Source organism: Triticum aestivum, chromosome 6A, assembly GCF_018294505.1.
Source record: "Triticum aestivum cultivar Chinese Spring chromosome 6A, IWGSC CS RefSeq v2.1, whole genome shotgun sequence".
NCBI lineage: Eukaryota > Viridiplantae > Streptophyta > Magnoliopsida > Poales > Poaceae > Triticum > Triticum aestivum.
In genome coordinates, this window is record NC_057809.1 from 616,103,784 (window position 1) to 616,110,307 (window position 6,524).

A 6,524-nucleotide genomic window follows, 5' to 3' on the forward strand; every position below is an offset into this window, starting at 1 on the left:
GGCCGGCCGGGCTCGGTGCTTGCCCAAAAGCTCGTCGGCGCACCGTTGTCACTCATTAAGTGCGACCATTGCCCAAGGATGGTCGTGTGCCGCGTGTCTACAACGTTGGAACATCCCGGATGGGTGTTCATCAAGTGCTTAAACGATGGGGTATGCGCTTTTTTTAGCGTCGGTTTGTGCTCTAGATTTAACTAGTTGTGCTAACTTCAAATTTTGTTGTGTGGAATGGATGCAAGTTTTGGTATTGGGAAGAAGAGTACATCGATATATTGATAGAGAGAAATTTAGTATATGTTCGTGCACTTTTAGCTAGCATAGAGGCCGTAAATGAGACAAGTGCACTTGTTGCTAGATTAGAGGCTAGACACGAGACTAGGTCTGAGGAAGCAACATCTACTTCTGGCTTGAAGAAAAAAGGAGGATGCCAGATCGAGCCTCCTCCACAGATCAGCAATGAGTATATCGAGAAGGCCCTAACCCAACTCAAGGGGGCAGTTATGTAAGTTGGCTATCTTCTAAAATGTATTCTTGTTGTTTTTATTTTCTTTGGTCTTGTTTTACTAGTTAAAACGTGATGATGCATTTTTCATGTACCAAAAATGAATGATGAAATAAAGTTAAGGACTTGCAAAGAAATAATACGCGGACAGGATGCGGCCGGGATGCGTCCGCGCGGTGGGCGCACGGCCACCGCATCCCAGAACAGGCCCGGACACGACCCCAAATCCCTACCCAAACGGATAGAAACCGGATAAAACGGATGTCCGTTTGAGGTCGCGCGGTGGAGTTGGCCTAAATAGTTTAGAGTAGATACCGTTCCCAAATCGTAGATCTGAATCCTTATTTGTAACTCTAGTCTAGAATCGATACCCAACTTTGGTATACCTGACCCCTTGGATCCTACTGTAATTTAGATCTGTCCCCTTGGATCTTCTGCAACTCTACTTTAGAAGAATCGAAAAGAGTCTTGATTTGGTAGACTTTGCGTTGATGATTTGGAACTTTATTTTCCGGATTCGCTAGATAATCCAGTCACTGAACCCTCATCTTAGACAAAGGGTGGGCGGTGTTGTGTTTCTTTATTTTTCTACATGCAAGTTTTTATCCCGAACCAGGGTAGATGGTGTTATCCATCGGCGGTTCTAATCTCTTCTCCTCCCAAATTGTACATCTGACCCTGTCTCGAGATTATAACTTTCGTACATCTGATTTTTTTTCTTGCAGATCTCATGCAAGGTCCTATGGAACCCCGGATAATTAATGGAGTCGAAATCGTTTTTGGCACTAGAAGTGAATGTGATGTCCCAAGCTGGGAGTGTCCTCATTGCCATCAGAAGATGAAAACTATAAGATTCCTTGTGTTTGATTTCCCACCATTGTACTGTGTTGGCTGTAAATCTACCATATGAATTTGTTTCTTCATCTATTTTTCTTTTGTTACTTTGTTTCTCTCGAATGAAACTTATAACTTGTTTCTTGTAGAACCCAAATAACTTTAGTTTAAACCTTGCAACTGTCTTGATGAATGGAATTTCGATTGTGGGTGAAGTCAAAGAACAGAAAATCAAAGTAGGCGATCCTGGTAAGTTCTTTTGTGCATTTCAAATCTGTCGTACAACATCTGTTCTACCTATGGTAGTTTTCGTTCTTCCTCCTGACCAATTTTGTGCTGATTAACTCTTCACTGTCCTAATTCTTGTTTGTAGTAATGTGCTAGTTTTATATTTTAATATTTATTATGAATGCCTATAAATTATCTAGTAATATATGTAAGTGATTTCTTTTATCGTAAATGCTCTTATGTTGTGTATAACCTACTCATTCTTGTTCTGTTTTTGTGCAGGTGAATGTGTGGCATATGCAGTAGCTCAACTGACTGAGATGATGAACAGAATAATGATTGCGTGCTCTAGCGAGGAACCTGTATTAAGTGTGGCTAACACTTATTGTGTTCCAGAACACTTCATTAGTCGTTTTGATGAAGAGTTCCCTTTCAGAACTACTGGTGGCGGTGTTCACAAAATTCTGCGCATGCTTTCAATGCTTTTGGCAGTGCTATTCCTGTTTTTTGTAATGTTACTGGTTACTGAACTACCAAGGGAGCAGTGCTATTCCTGTTTGGGATGTAGCTAAATTGGGCCTCCTATTTTTTTTTGCTACTACTTTGATATTAAGCTGTAAGTTGGTTATTTGATTGGAAGTATTAGCTTGATTCATTGTCAACTTCACTCCTCTCATACATGACACTTGACAACTTGTGGAAACAATATACATTAGAAACCTAGCGGACAGATATGCTGGCGCCCGGCGGACACATACATGCAGTCTTTTGAAATTCATATATACTAAACTTTAATACTTGTTTATAATTATTTGTGTTAAATCGCAAATATTGAATCGTGATAATTTCAAATCAATTTTCAAAGTTATATATTTTGATATATTGAATCTTAAAACATAATTACCTAAATCCAAATGTAAAAAGAAATGACAAATCACATGCTTCTTGAATAATTTGTGACACTTCCATAAATATACTGCATATTTGTTTTGCATATTCTTAAATATATTAGTTGACATCTCAAAAGGAAATTAGTAGACACTCTAACGGTGATGGGTATAAGAAATATCATTATAGTGATATATACTTAGACATGGATGCAAATAGAAAAATCTAGAGTATATGGAAGGGTTGGGATTCTTACAACCGAATGATGTCTTATTAGGATGTAAGGAATTGGGGCCCTCAAGTGCAGAGGTTTGTAACAAAAAATAAGTTTCCAATGAGAGCTAAGTATTTGAGGATGTAGAAGTTTTCTACACCAATAATTAATTCCGCAATACTAACAAAACATTATTTGTGACCCCAACAATTGCAACAGGGGTGTCAACCTTACTAGCTTTGCTAATTGTACTATATATTAATTAATAAAGTGGTAATAAGTATTTTCGTATCTTTGTATTTTTGGAATAAATAATAACTGGAAAGTAAATATCCATATTACCCTAGTTGGTTTAGATAATCTATGACAGAATCATGGAGATCACTAATGTTCAGTTACTTGGAATTTTCAGGCATAATTAGGGATGTCTTTTATCAACTCCAACATAGGAAAAAGTCTGCATTAGGTTGACCACTAAGAATTTACACTGACGAGTGGGGCCGTGCTAGACTATGTCGCCCGTTGGACCTGAAAATTGGGGCCGCATCGGAAGGTGCCGCTGTTCGCCCATTGGGCCGTGGTTAGACTATTGGGCCCTGCGCGCGCCGCAACGACAGAAGCCTGCTATGCATGCACGACATGTCTAGCTAGTCTGCTATGAATGCACGTAGCTGAGCATGCCTGCATGCGCCGCTGCCCGTCGCCACGATGCGCTGACCGGCTTCTTTCTGCACGCGAGCCGCCACGGACACCCGTCCCAGTACTCGGAGCATCGTCGGCATGGAGGGTCGGCGCGCTCATCCTCTCCATCGAGGCGGTGTCCCAGGTGACCGCTATGGGGGGAGTAGGAGCCGCCTGCCCACACCCCACCCCAACCTCGGCACTGGCCCCGGTGCCTCGAACACCTGTCGCCGCGGGCACCATCGGGCTGGGCGCCCTCTCCACCGAGGCGGCCCCCGAGTGCCCACTGCAGGGTAGTCACAGACGAGGGCCTCCTGCGCAACAGTATCCATAACAGCAGTCGCCCGCGGCGTAAATCTCTCCGGCCCGAAAATCACCCTAGGCGGAGTGCGATGCGTCCGTGACCCACAATCAAGAGGCAACAACGGCGGTAACTCAAGCTCTGCTGGATCGTCCAGCTCCACTCTGTTGCTCCAAAGATGACTGGGAGCCAAATATGAAACAAAAGAACCAAAATGAACTGCATTCATCGGTGTCGTGGAGGATGACGCGCCCTTGGCAGAATTATCTGCCTTATCAGTCTGCGGATTAGACCTCTTGGCCGTGTCCCAAGATTTGTCCTCAGTCCCCTTGTTCTGATCCCCGAGGGTCCACCCCCCTCAGTAGTGTCCATAATCTGATGCTCACCAGTCTCCTCGTGTGTCACCGTATCGTCAATCTCAATCTCTAACTCATATGTGACCCCGGCATGTGTCCACTTGACCACTTCCGGCACAAACTCAATACTTACCACACTAGCAAGTAATCTCGCAACCCCATGCATGGGCACGAGTAAATGGCATGTCCACCTTCTCAGTCTTGCCAATGAGGGAACCCAAGCTCCATGTGACTAAGAAATTATTAAGCGGCTTAGGTGGAGCACCCGAAAAACGAACCCAAATGTGTTCCAATGGTGTGCCCTGAGGTTCTTTCTGTTTCCACTCGTCAAACTCGAAGATGATGCTAGTACTCGAAACTCTGCACATGCCGAATTTCAGGATATGTAATTGATCGTCCTTAGTGGGAAACTCTACCTTGTACGTCTGGTTCTCCAACCTGACAAGGTTCCACTGAAAGTTACCTGATGCCAACTCACGCAGCTGCTGCACAATCTATGCTTCAGTCATGACACCAGTAGTCACCTTGACCACTCCTGGGAAAGATCCCTCCAGTGCCTGTATCGATGGTGCCACCTCCGGTGACACAAAAAACATAAGCTCCTGGCAAGACACCCCGTATATCGAGACTGCCGGTTTGGGTCCAGAAAGCAAAGGACACTCACCGGTCACATGTTGTGATTTAAGACAGTGATCGCACAACTCCTTAGTGTATTCGGCCACAAACTGTCCTGGCTCACCGCACCTATAGGAAGTCAGCTTTTTTCTTTTTGATTGCCCACTTAGATAATTTTTCAGCTTCAGCCTTGTCACTGCCTTCGTCAGATACAACTTCGTTTGCATTGGACTTCCTTGGACCGGTGGTAGGTATCTTCACAGCTGCCAAAGCCCAAACAGCGTCCGCCGCAACCGCCGGCAGAGGGGGCGTCGCCACCACGTCGGCCTCCACCTCCTCTGCTGCTTCGGCCGGCGGCGGCGGAGGTCTCGGTGGGGCTAGTATCTGCAATGAACATTTCAATGAAGACATCCTTTCATAGCAGCCGCACACACACTTGTCCTGAGATTTTTCACTAGTCGCTGCATATGTAGTAGTCCCTCCGATCCAAAATAAGTGTCGCAAGTTTGAAATTAGATTAGTTCGACCTTAGTTCAAAACTGTGACACTTATTATGGATCAGATGGAGTAGTTTTTATTGATTTGTGTTATACTTGTCGAGCATATGGTTATTCTATATGGAGTATATGGTTATTCTATATGTTAGTGGGACGTTTGCCGCCCCAGTGCGGGTCAAGCAGTCTCTTGGCAAGATGATGTTGCTGCTTCTCATTTTTCTTTTCTGGTCTTGCTTTTATAGTTTGTAGAAGACATTGGTTCCGTTGATGCATGAAATCCGAGAGGAGCCCTCTTTTTAAAATACAAAAGTATATGTAATTTCTCAATAGATATGATCCGATGGGTGGATGTGATCCATGTATATATGCAGCTTCATTGCTTCTGCAAATTGTGGGTGGATGTGATGCGATGTATAAATACAGACTTCAATGAACCTATGCTCATATATAGCATTATCTATCTATCCGCAAACAAAAAAGAAAAATCTTCCATTGCCGTCTCAGTTCATCATTTGGACGTTCAGTCAACTCGGTTTATACCGAAAGCGACACAGTCAAGGCCATCCGCTGTTGTTACCTGTGAGATGTAATCTTGATGTTTTCTGTATCTGCATGTTTATTTTCTTACTGCATGTAGTAGTGTGTCTGTGCGGAGGTACGTGCGTACAAGTTGGATGTTTCAGTTCTGAGAGCATGCATAGAGAGTCCAAGCTGTGGCGTTTCAGTTCTGAGAGCATGCATGGAGAAAGTCCAAGCTGTGGCGTGAAGCTAGCTTGCCGTGTGAGACGGTGATGCATGAAGCTCTGAAGCCAACGACCTGCACAAGTTGGAGCTGATGGACAGGAGTTCTGTGTGGCCTTGTGAAGAGGTCTGTAGTATAGTAGATGTGGTCAATTCTTGTTAGCTGGATGTGTGCGTGTGTTAGTGGCCTTGGTAAGTGCGTGCATGTGCTAGTTTGTTGGTTGTGTTAGTGGGCAAGTGTGCGTGCGTGCGTTGTACTTAGGTGTGGTAAAGAAAGGAACTGAGATAATCAAATACATGTTACTCCATTGTTCTTGAGTTGGCTATGTGAAGCATGCAGCCGTGAGAAAAAGGAGCTGAGAGAGTCAGCGCTCACATTACCAGCTACTCCCTTCGTTCCCAAATATTTGTATTTATAGAAATTTCAACAGATGACTACGTACGAAGTAAAACGAGTGAATCTATACTCTAAAATATGTCTACATACATCTGTATGTTGTAGTCCACTTAAAATGTTTAGAAAGACAAATATTTAGAAATGAAGGGAGTACAACTTAGGCAGCATGTCATCCACAAAAGGCATAGTCTGGGCCAAACCAACAGCTCACTTAGGAGCCCGTCTTCTTCACAGGTAACAACAAAAAAGATGAGATAGTTTGCAGAATTATGC